General features: G+C 39.6%; 1 protein-coding gene and 1 long non-coding RNA gene across 4 annotated transcripts in view; one reads left to right on the forward strand and one right to left on the reverse strand.

Annotated features, from left to right (window-relative positions):
- CLDN10 (claudin 10) overlaps positions 1–19,801 on the reverse strand; it is a 130,892-nt gene that overhangs the window by 33,747 nt on the left and 77,344 nt on the right. The window lies entirely within an intron of this gene.
- Positions 12,564–19,801, forward strand: part of LOC108519927 (uncharacterized) — a 54,370-nt gene continuing 47,132 nt past the window's right edge. The window contains exons 1-2 of the long non-coding RNA XR_001882764.1: positions 12,564–12,848; positions 18,331–18,426. This is a non-coding gene — a long non-coding RNA (uncharacterized LOC108519927). The remainder of the gene's footprint in view (positions 12,849–18,330; positions 18,427–19,801) is intronic.

The raw sequence follows: 19,801 nt of genomic DNA on the forward strand, positions 1-19,801 counted from the left end.
GCAAGAAATAAAGACAAAGGAGAGAAGAAGCGGGAAATCAGAGGGAGACCGCACTGGGACGAGAAGCTGAGCAGAGGACACGGAGGACAGAGTGAATGATTTCCATATCCCTTGGTTTTCTCAATGATTAGGTGTAAGGAGTGGGAAGCAACAGTCTAGTGTCTGTTACCAAATGGAGATACTTGCTCCTCATCCCGGTCCGGTCCTCACGATAGAGCAGGTGCAAAGTTTATTCCAAACTACGTCAGAAGTCCCAAGTTACCATGTGGCTCACATTGTGGGGAAAATCAGAGGAAGTTTAAAATGAATCACTTCAGGGTTAAAACGCATGTTCTGACAAAACATACCTATAAGCTAGTGCTTCATTTTGAGAGGTCTTTTTTTTTTCTTCAAAATGTAGGCATTCGCTCATTTCTATCTAATAAACACTGATCTTGTACCTTCTAACAACTCCATGCAATAGATACTATGTAATAAAAACTCCATGCAATGGGGTACTATTTTCATTCCCATTGTACGGAAGAGGAAACTGAACCACAGAGAGATTAAGTCACTTGCTCTGGAAGGTGGTGGAGGTGAGGTTTCAATGTAGCCAGCTCAGTTCCAGAGTCTCCACTCGTGAGAAGTTGCCTCCCACCAAGACAACTCTTTGTAGTTTGTGTACAGAGTACAGTCAGTATCTACAGTGTGTGAATGAACATGCACAAAATGCATTAAGACAATTCTGAATAACTTGATTTAACTTTATTTTCAGGAAAATTGCTTGTATAATCGAGGTATTTGAACAGGGTACCTAGTTTCCTTACTTCATTTCAGTATATGTCTAGCTCTTGCAGTAGGTGAATTGAAGTTCAATAATATGCTGTTTAATGGTGTCCTGAGCAAGGGTCATTCACTATGTTAGTTTGGGCCTGGAACATTTTTCTTTGAGTTCACACACACAGTAAGAAGAGTTCATTAGAGAATTCTTAAATCTGTCTTCTGCGTGCTTTGAGCTCTAGCCTGTGCTCTCAGCCAAATGGAGCTGGCCCAGTGACTTGAATGGGAGTGTTCTGCCAGTGAGCGCCCACCCTTCTTCCCTGCCATCCTGAGTTGGGGATGTTCTGCAGTGGGCATCGTTTACTGTGCTGTGGACTCTCCTTCTCATGTTCATTTTGTTTTCTGGTGAAAACATTTAAAAACCAATGATTTTTAAATAGCCATAAAATATTGTTATTTTAAAGGACATCAAACTAAGGTATACATTTTTATTTCTAGAATGCTGAAGTTAGAAAGGACCTTTAAAAGGTACCTAATTCAATATTTTCAAATGAGGAAACTGGGACCCAGAAGTGGCTTCTTTTTTTCTTTTATTTTTTGAGACGGAGTTTCGCTCTCATTGCCCAGCCTGGAGTGCAAAGGCGCGATCTTGGCTCACCGCAACCTCCGCTTCCTGGGTTCAAGCGATTCTCCTGCCTCCCGAATAGCTGGAATAACAGGCATGTGCCACCATGCCTGGGTAATTTTGTATTTTTAGTAGAGACAGGGTTTTTCCATGTTGGTCAGGCTGGTCTCAAACTCCCTACCTCAGGTGATCTGCCTGCCTTGGCCTCCCAAACTGCTGAGATTACAAGTGTGAGCCACTGTGCCTGGACTCAAAAATGACTTCTTAATGCACATTAGGTCATAAAGCATATGCTGAAGTAGTATATCAATTGGAATAACATTTTGCATGTTATTAATATTTTCAAAATGTATAAATCTGAAAAATTATTTGAGTTTGGTGCTGAAGAAAAATTTGAATTAGAAGCAAGATTTGAATAATATTTAAAAGTTGAGCCAGGCACAGTGGCTCACACCTGCAATCCCAGCACTTTGGGAGGCTGAGGCAGGTGGATCACCTGAGGTCAGGAGTTTGAGACCAGCTTGGCCAAAACGGTGAAACCTTGTCTCTACTAAAAATACAAAAACTAGCTGGGTGTGGTGGCGCACGCCTGTCATCCCAGCTACTTGGGAGGCTGAGGCAGGAGAATTGCTTGAACCCGGGAGATGGAGGTTGCAGTGAGCTGAGATCACACCACTGCACTCCAGCTTGGGCGTCAGAGTGAGACTCCATCTAAAAAAAAAAGTTGAAAACTACCCTATTTCATCTAGGTTCTCCTCAAAGATATATTTATGCCCCCCAATAAAATATTTACAAGTGTATTACTAGGAGGCTTTGTGATTCAGGTTCATGCAGTCGTCTGTATACATGACTTCTGAATAGTAACATAAAAAGAAAGGAAATCACAATGGAATTGTATGCTGATAACACGGCAGACTGATAATAGACACACCTCTCTTTGTGGTTCAAAGCAATAGCTGTTTCTATGTTTGATTTAGGGTTTGTGAAGAATAAGAAAAAGATCTAAAGAACAAAGTTGATGTCATGTTTTTCCTGTATTATCATAACTGCCACACCTCTAGGATTTCTGGCATAAATCTTTCTGACAAACAACCATGCCCTGTGTCAGCTGCCTCCCACCATGCAAGTCATCCATATATGTAATCCTATAGAGTTAAGCAATGTTTTATTTCCAATCAAAACGCCATATGAAAGATTATATTGTGATTTTTTGACATGCTAAATAAAGCAGCCAGTGAAATTTGGTTAAGCAACCTGAATGATACTCTGTTTATTCTTGAGTTTCTCGAGTTCATATACTGTAGAGGAGAAAAGCAAATAATAAAATTTTATTATTTCATATTAATTTCCAGATGTGATTGAGAGGATTCAACAAATTAAAGAATAGATATTATAGAACTGGGTATACTATAGGCATTTGCTAAATGTTGTTGAATTTAATTTTATTAGTCAAAAAAGGATATATGATTAATATCGGTAGAATGTTAAGCATGAACTCTCAAAAACAAACTGTAAATGTCTAATTTTTATTTGCTCTTTTGAATATAATCTTCTAACATGAAGAAGGAATGTCATATCCTTTCAAATTAAAATCTTATAAATATAAGGCTTTGTCAGTTTATACTTTAAACAATTAATCCTCAAATAATTGCTTTTTTTGCCTTTTACAATCGATTGCATATATGCATATAAATGTTTATCACTAAATAATTTTTCTACAGATAGTTTGGAATCACGTAATATTAATATGAAATGAATAGAAAAACATATGAGCTAATAGAAAATATGAACTAATAGAAAAACATGCTGCATTGTCCTAAATATGAATTTTAGGCATGAAATTTATGAATTTTCCTAATTCATAAACAAACTAATAGAAAAAACAAACTAATAGAAAAGCATACTGCATTTTCCTAAATTCATAAATTTTATGAGTTTGGGAAATTTTATGAATTTTGGAAAATGCAGTATTTTTTCTTTTAGTCTGTTTTGCTACCTGGAATAGGTGTATGGTAACTTCACTCACAGATTAGACTCACCAGTTTCTTATACTCTTTTTCCTAACAGCCAATTACTTTTGACTTTCAAGACTCTTTATTTCATTGGCTTAGGGAAAATCAAGCTAAGTTCTAAGTGTTATGTACCTCCACACTTCCACCTATTTTAAATGGCACCATTCTTTGTTACTTAGCACCTGAAAAGCTCTGGCTGTCTCTCACTCTCAGGGCAGAAGACTTCTCAAAAGGGTGGATTTTATTTATTTTTTTTATTTTTTGAGACAGAGTCTCACTCTGTCGCCCATGCTGAAGTTTAAGGGCGCGACTTCGACTCACTGTTACCTCTGCCTCCCAGGTTCAAGCAATTCTCATGCCTCAACCTCCCAAGTAGCTGGGGTTACAGGCATGCAACACCACCCTTGGCTAATTTTTATATTTTTAGTAGAGACAGGGTTTCAACACATTGGCCAGGCTGGTCTCAAACTCCTGACCTCAGGTGATCCACCTGCTTTGGCCTCCCGAAGTGTTGGGATTGTAGGCATGAGCCGCCATGCCCAGCTTAAAAGGGCGGATTTTAAATTTCCGTATATACTGGTGTTTGCTTTACCTCTCACTGGACAAATGTGAATGTGGGTTTGTACCATGATTTTTTTTTGTTTTGCTATAGCCATAACTTGTATTTGTTATTTATAATATAATACATGTATTTTTTTTTTTTATTTTATTTTAGACAGAGTCTAGTGCTGTTGCCCAGGCTAGAGTGCAGTGGCACCATCTCAGCTCACTGCAACCTCTGCCTCCTGGGTTCAAGAGATTCTCCTGCCTCAGCCCCCCTAGTAGCTGTGATTACAGGCATGTGCTACTACGCCCAGCTAATTTTTGTATTTTTAGTACAGATGGGGTTTCACCATGTTGGCCAGGCTGGTCTTGAACTCCTGACCTCAAGTGATTCACCCGCCTTGGCCTCTATGTTCATAACTATGATTATGACCTTTAACTCTCATTTTAAAATTTTTTAGTGAACGTAGCATACATATTTCCAGTGCAGTATTTTATTTCTGGCCAAACTGGGCCAAAGATGAACCACACTTGTGGATATACTTCAAAATCACATTGAATTTCAAAGTATGTACATTCATACTCTACATCACATAATTCCATGTAGATGAAATAATAGTGTTTAAATGCTGTCACATTCTCCACCTGCCCTAACTCCTGTGGTTGCTGATATGGTTTGGATCTGTCTGCACCAAATCTCATGTAGAATTGTAATTCCCAGTATTGGAGGTAGGGCCTGATGGGAGGTGATTGGATCATGGAGGTAGATTTCTCATGAATGGTTTAGCACCATCCTCTTGGTGCTATTCTTGTGATAGTGAATGAGTTTTCATGAGATCTGGTCATTTAAACGTGTGGAGCACCTCCCACCTCACTCTCTTGCTCTTGCTCTGGCCATGTGCCCATGTGACATGCAAGCTTCCACTTCATCTTCCACAATTATTGTGAGTTTCCTGAGGCCTGCCCAGAAGCCAAGTAGATGCCAGCATCATGTTCCTGTACAGCCTGCAAAATCTAGCAATTAAACCTCTTATCTTTATACATTACCCAGTCTCAGATATTTATAGCTATGTGAAAATGGACTAACACAGTTGTGAAGTAACAAACATAGAATACAATTTTACATATGAAAAACATAAGGTCAACTCAGCCTTGGGAGTGTTATTGTTTGTTCTTAATCATTAAACTTGGGTGCAATGTATGGAAATAGCACTGGACTGGCATTTAAAGGACCTGCCATCTGTTCTAGCTGTCACTACCTTGCTGTTCATATTTACATGTGATTGGGCCCATTTTTCCCGTCTAAAAAATGAGTGTGGGGAAAAAAGTGAGTGTGTCGAAAGGAGTCTCAAAAGCTCTGCCTACCTCTGGTGATAGAGGAAGGAAATAAAAAATGCAATGGGAGAATATTGTTTCCTCCTCCTCTTCAGACAGTGCAAACAAAGGAAAAACAAGAAGGAACAGGGAGACAAGGAAAAGAACTAGAAAGAGAGGAAGGCTCAGACGCAGAATGTGATGGGGTCATTGTACACATATGCAACTAGCAAGAGACAGAACCATGGATAAATCTTTCTCACCACTCCAGAGATTTGCCCTTTAGTTCTCAAAGTTGGCTTAAGTTTTGCCCATACTTGCCCCATCTGCCCCAGTTTCTCCTAATTATGCTCACTTGCGTATAGTTGCCTCTTAATTAGAAGCAAAGAACAGTAATCTACAGCCTGGTCATTCTGAATTCCTCCCTGCCTCCAACAAGTGTTACAAAGGAAAGGCAGACGAGTTCTATTTATTTTCTGCACAAGATCTGATTTCCTGTACAACTATTCTCAGGCATTGGTGCCTATGTTTACTTTCATGGTTGGAATTAAGCATTTGTAGAAGGTTCCTCGGCAGGTTAATGACAGAGCCAGATTTAGCATGCACAGCTGCTGAATTCTCAGTGTGGGCCCTGGGCCACTGGGCCACGTGGTCATTCCACCCGGTGTTCCAAGTCAGATTGTTGTTAACTGCAAGCCACTTCCTAAGCCAGTAGTTGTGAACAAGCTTTTTTAAACATGACACATCCACAAGAGCCGAACACCCAAACCTCAAAACTTGAAAAATACTACTTATCTCTTCCAGTTCTAAGCAAAAAGTATCACATAGTAGTAAACTGGTATCCTCAGTGTCAGTGGAAAAAAGCAATGTCTTCCCCCAACCCCCAATGAAACTACACTCTGTCGATTACTCAAGCCATTAAGTTAGACTAACAGGCTTGATCATATTTTACAGGTGACAAACGTAGCCAACGTTAAGAATTAACATTACTTCTCATTTCCCAGTCAGAGCCACTAGCTAGCATGCAAGTTTTGTTTAGTTTTTTGTCTAATATTGTCAAAGAATGCATATATGCCAAGTATTTGCTATCTAACGCATATTAACAACTAAAAAGTGGTCTTTTGTAACTAATGTGAGCAGTTCTTAAAAGTAAACATTTTTTTTTTTTTTTGAGACAGAGTCTGTCTCTGCTCTGCTGCCTAGGCTGAAACCTCCGCATCCCAGGCTCAAGCGATTCTCCTGCCTCAGTCCCCATCAAGTAGCTGAGATTACAGGTGCATGCCATTCCGCCAGGCTAATTTTTATATTTTTGACAGAGAAGGGGCTTCACCATGTTGCTCAGGCTGGTCTTGGACTCCTGACTTCAGGTGATCCTCCCACCTTGGCCTCCCAAAGTGCTGGTATTACAGGAGTGAGCCACCTTGCCCAGCCAAAAGTAAACATGTGTTAAAGGGTCAAGATGATCTTTTGAAAGCTGAATAAAATACTGTACTCTATGGGATGCTGCAAATTTCTATGGAAACGAGAATTATAACTATGGGAGCTGAAAATAATGAGTGCCTTCTTTATTCAACAGTTTTCTAAAAAAAAAAAAAGGAATATGTAAGTGTTCTCAGGACAATATTCTGGAAAGGTAGAAAATGCAGTTTCAATAAGAAATAAAGCCATCTCGTAGTTAGCTTTTTATTACTAACTTACCTTTATATATTATTCAAGCCCTTAAATAATGCAATAACTTTCTTCTAGCTGCACTTTTCTAATTGACTCCTTTAAAATTTTTATTATAAAATCAGATTCATCTTCTAAGCAAATTAATTCAGAACACGAATTTTACTCCAATGAATACAGCAAACCTTTTAGTCATGTACCAACTAAAAAGTGATCATTTGAGAGAAGGCATATTGAAACATTATTATATTTCCACATGTCTCAGTATAAATACTAAAGGTGAAAACAGGTTCAAAATTCAGTTGTAATGCCAGCATCCTCACGTTTTCTTCTGTGTTGTTTTACGAGTCCAGTGACTTCGGTTCCTTTCTACCCTCTACTTTGACATTGCTGTCCTCAAACATTTGATCTGGTTTCTATTCTTGGAGAGCTATAAAATGTTTTAGAAATGTAACAAAGTTCAGCCGGGCGCGGTGGCTCATGCCTGTAATCCCAGCACTTTGGGAGGCAGAGGTGGGTGGATCACCTGAGGTCAGGAGTTCAAGACCAGCCTGGCGAACATGGTGAAACCCCATCTCTACAAAAATACAAAAATTAGCCGGGCATGATGGCAGGTGACTGTAATCCCAGCTACTCAGGAGGTTGAGGCAGGAGAATCACTTGAACCCAGGAAGTGGAGGTTGCAGTGAGCCGAGATTGCGCCATTGCACTGCAGCCTGAGCAACAGAGCGAGACTCCATCTCAAAAAAAAAAAAAAAAAAAAAAAGTTACGAAGTTCAGCATTATCAAACAACTTGGGTACTTACAAATTGCCTTCTCTGTGGAGTCTACAGGAATGTAATCTAAGATGTTAGAGTTGTTGCCATAAGGTGGTACAGCAGAACAATGGTGTTGGCTATAGAAGCAGGCAGAGGAAGAGGAGGAATCATGGCCTCAGAAATCCAGAAAACAAAATGTGATCCAGACTCTACCCTATAGAAGAAGAGATCAGATCTTATGGTCAGGAAAGGAGGAAGCTGGCCAAGATGCAGTGTGAGGATTTCAGAGCGAACACACACATTGACCTTGCAGCCGCATGGGGTGCATGATGAAGGCAGGTTTGGCCACTGACAAGTGGAAACCAATATGATGAATCAATTGATATCACTCTACCATCATATATGGAGAGGAGGTATGAATGCTCGTTGGTAATTCATAGAAACAGTTTGTTGGCTGCGTGCAGTGGCTCACGCCTGTAATCCCAGCACTTTGGGAGGCTAAGGTGGGTGGATCATGAGGTCAGGAGTTTGAGAGCAGCCTGGCCAATACAGTGAAACTAAAAATACAAAAAATACTAGCTGGGCGTGGTGGTGGGCACCTGTAGTGCCAGCTAGTCTGGAGGCTGAGGCAGGAGAATCGCCTGAACCCAGGAGGCAGACGTTGCAGTGAGACAAGATTCTGCTACTGTACTCCAGCCTGGGCAATAGAGACTTCATCTCAAAAAAAAAAAAAAAATGTCAGTGGGTCACAGATTTGTAATCAAATGAAAGCTGGAAATAATGCTTGGCTCTTGTTGTCATGTTGGTTCTCTATCAAAAATTTCTGCAGATCTACTTGGCAATGTCGTTTTAGACTGGTACATAAAAAGGGACTATGAATTTAGCTCTGCATTTGCCCTCATTTAGTGCTGTTTGTATGTTGCCACTGGAGAATGTAGTTTTGGGTTCTAGTTGATAGCCACCAGTGCTAATCAATTGGCAGATAAAGTTTCAGGGATTCTCTACTTATAATTGGTTTCACTTTTAGGGTCTGGAAGCCAATCCGAATTACCCAGGTGAATGTTTGTTACTCATGGGTAGTTCATGGCTACCGCACCCCAGCAAATTACCAGGCAGGTAGGTGTGATGAAAACCCTGGAATTTGGAATCCAAGCCAGTTACAGAAGCAAGAATAAGCACAGGACTTCAGATTTGGAAATGCCGTTCTGTGGAGTGAAGTTGTGCCCTAATCTATATATTTCAAGTGCAGAATTTGGTTAAATGAATTTCTGTTCAGTAACGGAGACTTGTGGTACATTACTACCATTCAAAAATGGTTTCCTCTTTGCACTTCCTTCCATTTGCACAGTTCATATTTATGACACCCAATTCTACTTCAGCACCTCTTTGGCATATCGTCCCCATCAGAAAACGTACACAAATTATGTTGGGACTCAAGCTAAAGGAATAGCTGAGACCGGAATCCACTTGATTCCCTCTGTTCGCAATTCATACTGCCTCCTGTATGCAAGAAGAGCCGTGCATACTGGGCATTCATTGAATTATGAATGTTTCCAGCTCTGGCAACAAAACAAAAAACCAACAACCCCCCCTGCCGAAACTGATTAGCTATTAACCAACCTCACACAAAGTCTGAATTATATTCACTTCATTAGGCATTCTTTAATCTGTGGTAGAATGGAAATACATCCTAAAATTAGAAGATTGTAAACAGAGAGGTTTTTTTCCCCCACCCACTTAATGTTTAATTTTAAAATATTCTATCTTAATTTGATTTGGCTACCCAGAATAGAAAAATGTTAGCTTCAACTTACTTCTTAACTTCAGCAAGGCTTAGCTCTTCTCTGAAACTCCTCTGAAGAAGCAAAAGGCTCTTAATTAGCACACACACCACAGAACAGAATTCACATGCACATGCCGCAGGAATAGTCTTTCTGCATTAAATTACCGCAGCTGTGAAATTTAAATACCACTAGCAGCAAAGACATGTTGTAAAATACTGCACTATATTTCATAAGAAATTTGCGCCCTCTTTCGGATAACGATTGTTAAGACATTTCAATGTGAACTTTTTAAAAAAAGGCATGTAGTTGTTTAAAAATAAACAGTTGTATTGTAAGGACCGTGGGAAAGGACGAGAAAGAACAGGTGTAAGCCAGCATTAACAGAACTAGAAGGTGAAGATTTTGCAACTGTGACGCAAAGATGGCACTATGAAGGGCCTCAAATTAGTAATCTATCATTTTCTTTTAATCAAGATATGTTGGGAAACTGTGCCAATCATTACAAAGTAGTGATTTTTAGGACCAATTTTCTCTAGAAAACAGTGGTCCAAGCTCATCTTCCTCTTGAGGCTGTAAGTTTTGTATGGGTAAGGATAAATTGTCCCGTGGGTGATTTTTTTTTTCTTTTTTTGAGACAGAGTCTTGCTCTGTCGCCCAGGCTGGAGTGCAGTGGCATGATCTCGGCTTACTGCAACCTCCACTTCCTGGGTTCAAGTGATTCTCCTGCCTCAGCCTCCCGAGTAGCTGGGATTACAGGTGTGTGTCACCATGCCCAGCTGATTTTTGTATTTTTAGTAGAGACAGAGTTTCACCATGTGGCTAGGTTGGTTTTGAACTCCTGACCTCAGGTGATCTTTCTGCTTGGATGAAGCAGATATTAAGGACTGTTTTGTTTTTTTTTTCCAAATTAGGAAAATGCACAAATGCATTTAAATATATCATGGGGGACATTTTAAACATATTCTTCATTTTTCTTTTTTAACTGACCGTCTCAATAGACTTGTCTATTACAGTATCACAGTCTCTCTGTCCACTATCCATCTACTTCTCCATCCACTACCATCTTTGCTATCTTTCCCTTTCCACTGAAACATCATAGGCAAAAGAGACAAGTGGTTTTGTGCTACCTGATTTAGTGAACAGACCCCATTCTTTATCTTGTTTTCTCTGTACCTTTTACATAGTTGCTCAGTTCCTTCTTTGTGCAATATTTTCTTCTTTTGACTTCCATAGCCCCATTCTTGCCTAGATTTCTCTGCCTGTTCCACAGTTCGTCTCCATGTCTCCTCATGGGCTGGTATCCCCAGCATTCTCTACTTGGCACTAATCCCTTTTCACATCACGCTCTTTCCCTGAACCAACTGGTGGCTCCATAATGGGATTTTCTGACACAGAATCAGTTCTTCTGATTTCCAGGACCTGCCTATGGGACATCTTCTCCTTTCTCCGGGTGGCTAACAGGTATAGAGACCTCAATTATGTCTACAACTAAACCTCTCACCCCCACCTCCCCCACAGCTCCCTTCTGTATTTTCTCCACTGAACCATGAACCATATTTGTTTGTCTACCCACTCAGTCTGCCAAGCAAGTTATGAGTCTTCCTGAGTCATCTTGGATGGCTCTCTTCCCTCTGTACTCCTCATCACTCAATCTTGTTGACACTCTTTCTGAACTGCCATGAGTCATTCTCACCTCTCTAGGCCCACACTACTCTTGCCAGTTCAGACCCTCTTCACCTCTTCCATCCACTAGCCTGACTGGTCTTCCTGCCCCAGGGCTCACTCCTTCTAATACGACTCCCCAGCTGATTTTCCTAAAAGATAAGCCTGATTGTTTCTCTACCACTTTAAAACCCTTCACGGGCTCCTCACCACCCGCAGCATGAAATCCGCGTATTTCATCATGACACAAAAGGTATCCCAGGATCTTCAGCCCATCTCCTGCCATGCCCCACCTTGGAATACTCTGCTGGATCATAGCAAGCACGCATGGCAGTGTTCTTCCACCCAGGATGCCTTTTTTGCTTAATTAGCCTGGAGAATTCCTTTTAATTACTTTTTAAACAAAACTCTTTCCTCCCCCAGTAGACCAGGCCTGAGAGTCACTCTCTCATTCTTGGTGGCATGCTTCCATTGCTGCATTTACTGCGCAGAATCGGAATTTCTATCCACGTCCCTGCTGAGCTGTGAGCGCTTTGAGAATAAACACAGATTCTTATTCATCCTCACTGCTGTTGTTACATTATAACCATGATTGGCTACTGTTTATCGAATGCCAGGAGAAACAAACCCCTGAAGTTTGGAGATATTAGGCAAATTGCTCAAAGATGTATTGCCATTTAGAGGCAGAGTTATAATTTAATCCCCCCCCCCTTTTTTTAAATGATCCAAAACCCAAGTTCCTATCAAAATAATGCACTACAACTTAGAGGTTTCCTGGTAATACTCCTACTAATAGTAGTTATTATAACTATCACTGTGAATCATACATTATACTAAATGCTTTATATAATCATCAGTTTCTGAAGATGAAGAATTGATTTGGTTTTCAAATTTTAACAGTTTGATATAAAAGTTATGTTTAAAATGTAAAATAATTAAAGATATCTACTAAAGATATTCATAAATTTGACAGGAGTACAGTTAAGCTTAGGTGGACCAGATGACCCACAATATCCCTTCCCACGTAAGATTTTATAATTCTACAAATATTTTTCCTCTTTTGACTTTAACAAATCTTTTCTTAAATTTATTTTATTAACATACTGTCCTGGCAGTAGCTTCATATGGTTATAACCATGTTTTCTTCTTTGTTTTCTTTCCTATTTAAAGGAAAAAAAAACACCCAATGCTTTCTGTGTGTTTTCATATATAACCTTCTACATAGCAGATGCTGCTAAATTGCTGAGGATGTAATGAGAATTAAAAAGGAAATACAGTTCTTTTTGTCATGGAGCTGAAAATCTAGTAGGGGAGACACACATTACCCAAACAATCCCTCGGTGACCATGTAATTATAAACTGAATCAAATGCTGTCTAATAAAGGACTACTGTACTCTGAAATGGTGTAACAAAGAACGTGATCTCTGCTCTGGGTCAGGGAGCATGTCCCTGAGGAAATGGGTGGGGGCCAAGGCTTAGTGAATAAGGCAGAATACTCAAGCCTGGTCCTAGGGAGGAGAGTCTGGCAGACAGAGCCAGAAGTCTGGGTAGAAGGACCTGTGGTGGGAGCAAGAGAGAAGATCAGAGTGGAGGGGAGAAGCAGGGTTGGGGCCTTGAGGGTGCTGCTGAGCATGTGGGTCCTCATCCTTACCCTGCATTGCCTGCAGGCTTGACCTTTGCTTCATTCTTCATGGCTGCCGAGTGAGAGTGTGGCCCCTGCAGGTAAGATCTAACTAAGTCTTGGATGTCTGTGTATCCCACAGGGTAGGCAGATAGTAAAAGCTCAATGAATACTTCCCAATTTATTTGACCTACAGGCTTTCCCCTCCACCTTCTTATACCCATAGATTTACTAGAAGAGACTCAAGATACCAGCGTGATTTATTTTTTTAATGGATCGAACAAATTAGTAATTTATTATCAAATAGTCCCATTGGAAAATAATTCTGTCACATGTATTATGGGAGTGTTATATCTAAAGATTATTGAAAACTGGTTCTGTCTTCTAAAAATCTACTTTCGTTTTCCCCAACATTTTCTCATAAAACTTTATAAATGTATAGCAATGTTGAATTTTACAGTAAACACCCCGTATATCATACCCAACACCTCCATTCTACCATAAACATTTTATTTGCTTTGCTCTCTCGCTATCTCTGTCTCTTCTTCCCCCCTCCCTCCCTCTATCCATCGTTTTTTGCCTTTTTTTTTTTTTTTGGAATATTTTAAAATAAATTGCAGGCTTTGGTACAATTTCTCCTAAATCCTTCAGCAAGCATATCACTAGCTAGATATTTAATTTTTCTTTTGATGTAAAAATTACATAAAATGAAATGTATAAATCTTAAGTGTATATTCACTGACTTTTGACAAAGGCATACATCTGTGTAAATGAAACAAACACTTATTATCTTTCTAGAAAGTTCTCTCATACTCCTTCCCAGTCGAACCCACTCCCCTCATTGTTCTTATGTTTTACACAGTAGACTGGTTTTATCTATTCTAGAACTTTATCTAGATAGAATCAAATAGCATGTACTCTTTTGTATAAGGCTTCTTTCATTCAGTATATTTTAAGACTCATCTATGTTGATGCATATATAAGTAGTTCATGTCTTTTTTTTTTTTTTTTTCTGAGTCAAGTTCCAGTATCTGAAGATATCACAGTTTGTTTATCCATTTTTCTGCAGATTAACATGTAAGCTATTCCCAGTTTTGGGTTTTGGGCAAATAAAGCTGCTATGAACATTCTTGTACAAGTTTTTTTGTGAACATGTTATCATGGGTAAATATCTAGGATCAGAATTACTGGGTGGGAGGGTAAGTGTATGTTTAGTTTTATAAGAAATAACCTGACCATTTTTCAAAGTGTACTATTTTTACATTCCCACTAACCATGTGTGAAACTTTCAGGTACTGTACATTCTTGCCAAGGTTTGATGTTATCAGTCTCTTATTTTAGCCATTCTTGTAGGTATTCAATGATATCTTATTGTGATTTTAATTTTCATTTCCCTGATAACTTCATGATGTTGAGCACTTTTTCGTGTGCTTATTGCCCATTCAAATACCTTCTTTTGTGAAGTGCCTGTCCAAATTTTTTGCTCCTTTTCTGTTGAGTTGTTTCTTTGTTATTGTAGGAGCTCTTTCTATACCAGGCCTTTATCAGATATATTCTTAGTGAATGCGTTCTCTCAGTGTGTGGTTTGCCTATTTTCTCAAAGGCATCTTTTGATGAGCAGAAGTTTTAAATGTTGATGAAGTCTAATACATAAAAATTTTTTTCTCTTATGGTTATTGCTTTTTTATGACCTTTTTTTTTTTTTTTTTTTTTTTGAGATGGAGTCTCGCTTTTTTCCCCAGGCTGGAGTGCAGTGGCGCGATCTCGGCTCACTGCAAGCTCCGCCTCCTGCCTCCTGGGTTCAAGCAATTCTCCTGCCTCAGCCTCCCAAGTAGCTGGGACTACAGGCACCCGCCACCACGCCTGGCTAATTTTTTGTATTTTTAATAGAGACGGGGTTTCTCTGTGTTGGCCAGGCTGGTCTTGATCTCCTGACCTTGTGATCCGCCCGTCTTGGCCTCCCAAAGTGCTGGGATTACAGGTGTGAGCCACCACGCCTGGCCTTTTATGACCTATCTTATGAAACCTTTGCCTACCTCCAAGTCATGATGATATTCTCCTGTATTTTCATTTAAAACCCTTTGATTTTAGCTGTTTTTTATGTGACCTGTGATCCATCTCTAACTATTGTTTGTTTGGTATGAATCAGGGGTTAGATTCATTTTTCCATATGGCTCTCTGGCTACTTTAGCACCATTTGTTTAAATTCCTGTTGGATTGTTTTGGTGCCTTTGTGGAAAATCAAATGCATGTGTAAGCACAGATCTATTCCTCTATCTTTTTAAAAATATAAATACTAGCTGGGGGTGGTGGCTCATGCCTGTAATCCCAGCACTTTGGAGGCTGAGATGGGTGGATCACGAGGTCAGGAGTTCGAGAGCAGCCTGGCCAACATAGTGAAACCCCGTCTCTACTAAAAATACAAAAAAAAAAAAAAAAAAAAAAACAAAAATTAGCCAGGCATGGGTGGTGGGTGCCCTGTAGTCTCAGTTACTTGGAGGCTGGCAGGAGAATCGCCTTGAACCAGGAGGTGGACCGTTGCGTGAGCCAAGATTGCGCACTGCACTCAACAGCCTGGGTGACAGAGTGAGACTACCATCTCAAAAAAAAAAAAAAGAAAAAAAAGGAAATACTGAGCAATCAACATCCAAAATTTCCTTCTTTTAATTTAAATTTTACATCCTGTCATCCTGTGATCTGCATAAGAATTTAATAATGAGGATATAATGACTTTTGACTGCCTACTAGAAAAATTGATGCCCTATGACTTCTTTAAAATATGAATCAATTTCTTTCTCTTTCAGCGATATAACTTTCATCTTGCTAATCAAATGCATTGGAATCCTTACTTGAAAATTAAGTTGGCCTTAAAAATGCAAAATAAAAAATTATGTTACTGCCATTATATCCTAATTTAAAGTTTACCATATTTTGTTATTTAAGAAACATGATCAGCTGGGTGTGGTGGCTCACACCTGTAATCTCAGCACTTTGGGAGGCTGAGGTGGGCAGATCATGAGGTCAGGAGATCGAGACCGTCCTGGCTAACATGGTGAAACCCCATCTTTACTAAAAATACAAAAAAATAAGCCAGATGTGGTGGCACATGCCTGTAGTCCCAGCTACTTGGGAGACTGAGGCAGGAGAATCGCTTGAACCCGGGAAGCTGAGTGAGCCAAGATTGCACCACTGCACTCCAGCTTGGGTGACAGAGTGAGACTCCGTTTCAAAAAAAAAAAAAACAAAAAAAAAAAGATCAGTTTCTTCTCATTGGAGTCTAATACAATTGAAGGGCTAGCGATGTTTCTAGGAAGGAACTCAGTATATAAACTTAGGTAAGTTAATTTCATCTTTTATTTTTTAATTGTAAAGAAAGAAAATAATTCTCAGACTGTTCCTATTATAATAAGGTATTGTAAAGATCAGTGAATTTCAGGGCCATACTTTAGGAAAACATATGGATAAAATAAAAAATATAAGCACAAGGTAGTTGACAAACACAAGATGTTTTCCTTGAATGTCTATGTAGCAGGTATTTTTCTTTGTGTAAAAGCTTGTGACCATAGCATTAGCATTCTCCTTTATGAAATTTGGGATTTGAGCTCTTTGCCCTAATGAAGATAGACACACAGGGTCCTTTCGATGAGTATACTCAGGCAGGGAAGGGCGAAGACTGGTTCTAAGTCCTTCTTGGCAGCCTTCCCTGGGCTTGCCAACCCAGATGGATTTGCCTGCTCTTGAGTCCAGTAATTCAATAGCCTGTTTCCTTCCGGCAGGGATTGCCCAACCACTTACAACCTGCCATGAGTCTTTGTCTCATGCCACTCATAAATGTTGTGGTTTAAACACAAAGAATTTTAACATCTCTCCATCCCAAAGTAAACAGCAGTTCTGGAAATGTCGCAGGGCTTTCAGTGCATGGGAAATGGATTCTGTGAGATGGATTTAAATAACTCATGGTGCATTGTAGAAACGTTTTGAAGCTGCTCCCACTCCCCATTTCCCCCCGACAAAGTGGTCAGGTGAATCAAGAGGAAACAAATACAGGTGCATGAAAACGGGAACCTAATCACACACTTTCTGGTTGGTGTTTGTGGGCACTAAAAAGCTTTATATGCATGTGGCTTGAGGTTTTAATATGTGACATTTATTCACCTTTAATATCTTTTTTGATTTAAATATAATCAACTCAGTGTTTTAAGTAGTAAAAATGACCTTCTATAATAATTAGATTGCATTTGACTCTAGGATAATTTACAATGTTTTCCTCACCAGAATTGTTAAAAAGCAGTACCAACTGTTCACATCTAATAAGCTAGTTTCAAGGGAGAGCTATCTCCTGATAACCCAAGAAATAACGTTAGACCCTAAATTATTTGGGAAAAAAAGCAAAATTGGAATATTAACTGTAACCTACTTGTTTGTATTAAAATCCTGGATATGACCAGAGAGTTTTGCACACTTCATGCAGAGGAGTAGGGAAAGAAAAGAGATTATCAGTGTCCTACAAAAGACTTTTGGGGAGTGGAAAAGGACCACTTCTGCATGAATACTACCTCATGAAGCCAAACATAGTAAGAGTTACAGGAAAGTCAGGTGACTAAATTATTCCAGTCTAGAGGCAGGCTTACCTAGAAGCTTAGAATTCTACTGCAAAGGACTGAAGTTCCCAATGCCCTTGACAGCACAAAAAAATAACATATTAATAAGGCTAATGGTTCTTAACAATTCCTTTCATGCCCTGTTTTCTATGTAACACAGTACATTCTTTTGAAAGAAACGTGTTTATTCACTTTAATTAGTTAGAAATCTTACTCCTAAGTAGAAGTATTCCAGAAGATCTGATGAAACACTGCCAAAGGAAAAGGAAGCACCACTAACTTACTGACTAAAGAAATAAATTGATCAACAGAGCAAAAAGAGATCTCAATAGTATCTGTTGAATTTTCTTCTGATTATTTTGAGGATTTCTTTTACATTTAGAAATTTATAGGTAAATTTATAGGTAACAGCATGCCTCCATATGATATTAAGACAAAAATCTTAGAAAAAATACTAGATGTGGGCAGTAATATCTTACTGACCCAACCAGTTCTACATTAAAAAAAAACAACAACAACAGCAACAACAACAACGAAAACATTGTTCCCAGCTTTGTTTCAGAAAGAAACAAAACACCCTTGATTGACCATCACTCAGTTATGTGTCTTGGCACCTTTTTTAACTCTATAGACAACCAATTCATACTGTGTTGAAGCTCTAAATATTAGTGACTGGGGTATCTTAATGACCTACTTAACCTCTCTTTAACTTGGTGTTGCCAACTTATTGAATAAACTTTTTTTTTTTCTTGCTAACTACCCATTTAATAAAATGGCTCATTAATGCAGTCAGATCTCCTTCAGTGGCTTTGCCGTGGTGTCTGTACTTGTTTCTGCTGCCATGAGCTCCATACATGACATTCTCCCTTTCCTTAGCTTTACTCAATATGGCTATCAGTCTTTCAGGAGAAGGAATCATCTGGTTTATTTCTGTTTGTTCTTACTTGTTACTGATACCTTATTTGAATTTATCTTTTGGCAGATGGTTGGATCATCCATCCAGTTCTTTGCTTCCTCTAGCTGATGTCCTTCTTTGCTATACTATATGGAAAAAGCAAGAAATATCTGACCCCAAAATGTATGATTCACTTGTGTATTAGTCCGTTTTCACACTGCTGATAAAGACATACCCGAGACTGGGTAATTTATAAAGAAAAAGAGGTTTAATGGATTCTCAGTTCCACATGGCTGGGGAGGCCTCACATTCATGGTGGAAGGCAAAAGGCACATCATACATGGTGGTAGGCAAGACAGAATGAGAACCAAGTGAAAGGGGAAACCCCTTATAAAACCATCAAATCTCATGAGACTTATTCACTACCACAAGAACAGTATGGGGGAAACCACCCTATGATTCAATTATCTCCTACAGGGTCCCTCTCACAACACATGGGAATTATGGGAGCTACAATTCAAGAAGAGAATTGGGTGAGGACACAGCCAAACCATATCAGCTTGCATATGGTGACATTATAGAGACAGATACAGTCAGTCACACAGGGAAAGGAAAAAGAGTTGAACAAAGCGTGGAAACAACTACTTGTGGTACCCAGAAAACATGCTGTCAGATCACAGCCCAGATCCTAGAATCAGGAAGTCTCCATGTTGCCACCAATCTTACAGGTCAATAGTTCAGCATACATCCAATTCCATGATAGCAGTCAAATAGCAAAAAACTTTCCTCTACAAATGTCACACTCCTGTTAGAATGAATGGCTACAGCTGACACACTCTGCCTTTGGATGCATAGAATGATATTTCACTATAAGATGATATATACTGGCCACAGACTTTTTTTTATTTTGTTTTTTTAATTTTATTTTTGTTGTTGTTGTTTTCGAGATGGAGTCTCGCTCTGTTGCCCAGGCTGGAGTGCAATGGTGTGATCTCAGCTCACTGCAACCTCCGGCTCCCGGGTTCAAGTGATTCTCCCGCCTCAGCCTCCTGAGTAGCTGGGATTACAGGCACTCACCATCATGCCTGGCTAATTTTTGTATTTTTTTGTAGACATGAAGTTCACCATGTTTCCCAGGCTGGTCTTGAACTCCTGACCTCAGGTGATCCACTTGCCTCAGTCTCCCAAAGTGCTGGGATTACAGGCGTGAGCCACCGTTCCTGGCCTGTTTTTGTTTTTTCTATATCAGAATTTTAAAGAGAGAAGAAGGTGGACTTCTGGTTAAGGACAGGAGACACACACATTTGTATTTGTTTCCTCATGAAATTCTATTAAAAAGACAGTAAATGGATTTCTTAAAAATTATTGCTTAAAACCATCAAGAGGCCGGGCGCGGTGGCTCAAGCCTGTAATCCCAGCACTTTGGGAGGCCGAGACGGGTGGATCACAAGGTCAGGAGATCGAGGCCATCCTGGCTAACATGGTGAAACCCCGTCTCTACTAAAAATACAAAAAACTAGCCGGGCGAGGTGGCGGCGCCTGTAGTCCCAGCTACTCG

The sequence above is a fragment of the Rhinopithecus bieti genome, unplaced genomic scaffold, assembly GCF_001698545.2.
Source record: "Rhinopithecus bieti isolate Rb0 unplaced genomic scaffold, ASM169854v2 scaffold_46235, whole genome shotgun sequence".
In the NCBI taxonomy this organism is placed as follows: domain Eukaryota; kingdom Metazoa; phylum Chordata; class Mammalia; order Primates; family Cercopithecidae; genus Rhinopithecus; species Rhinopithecus bieti.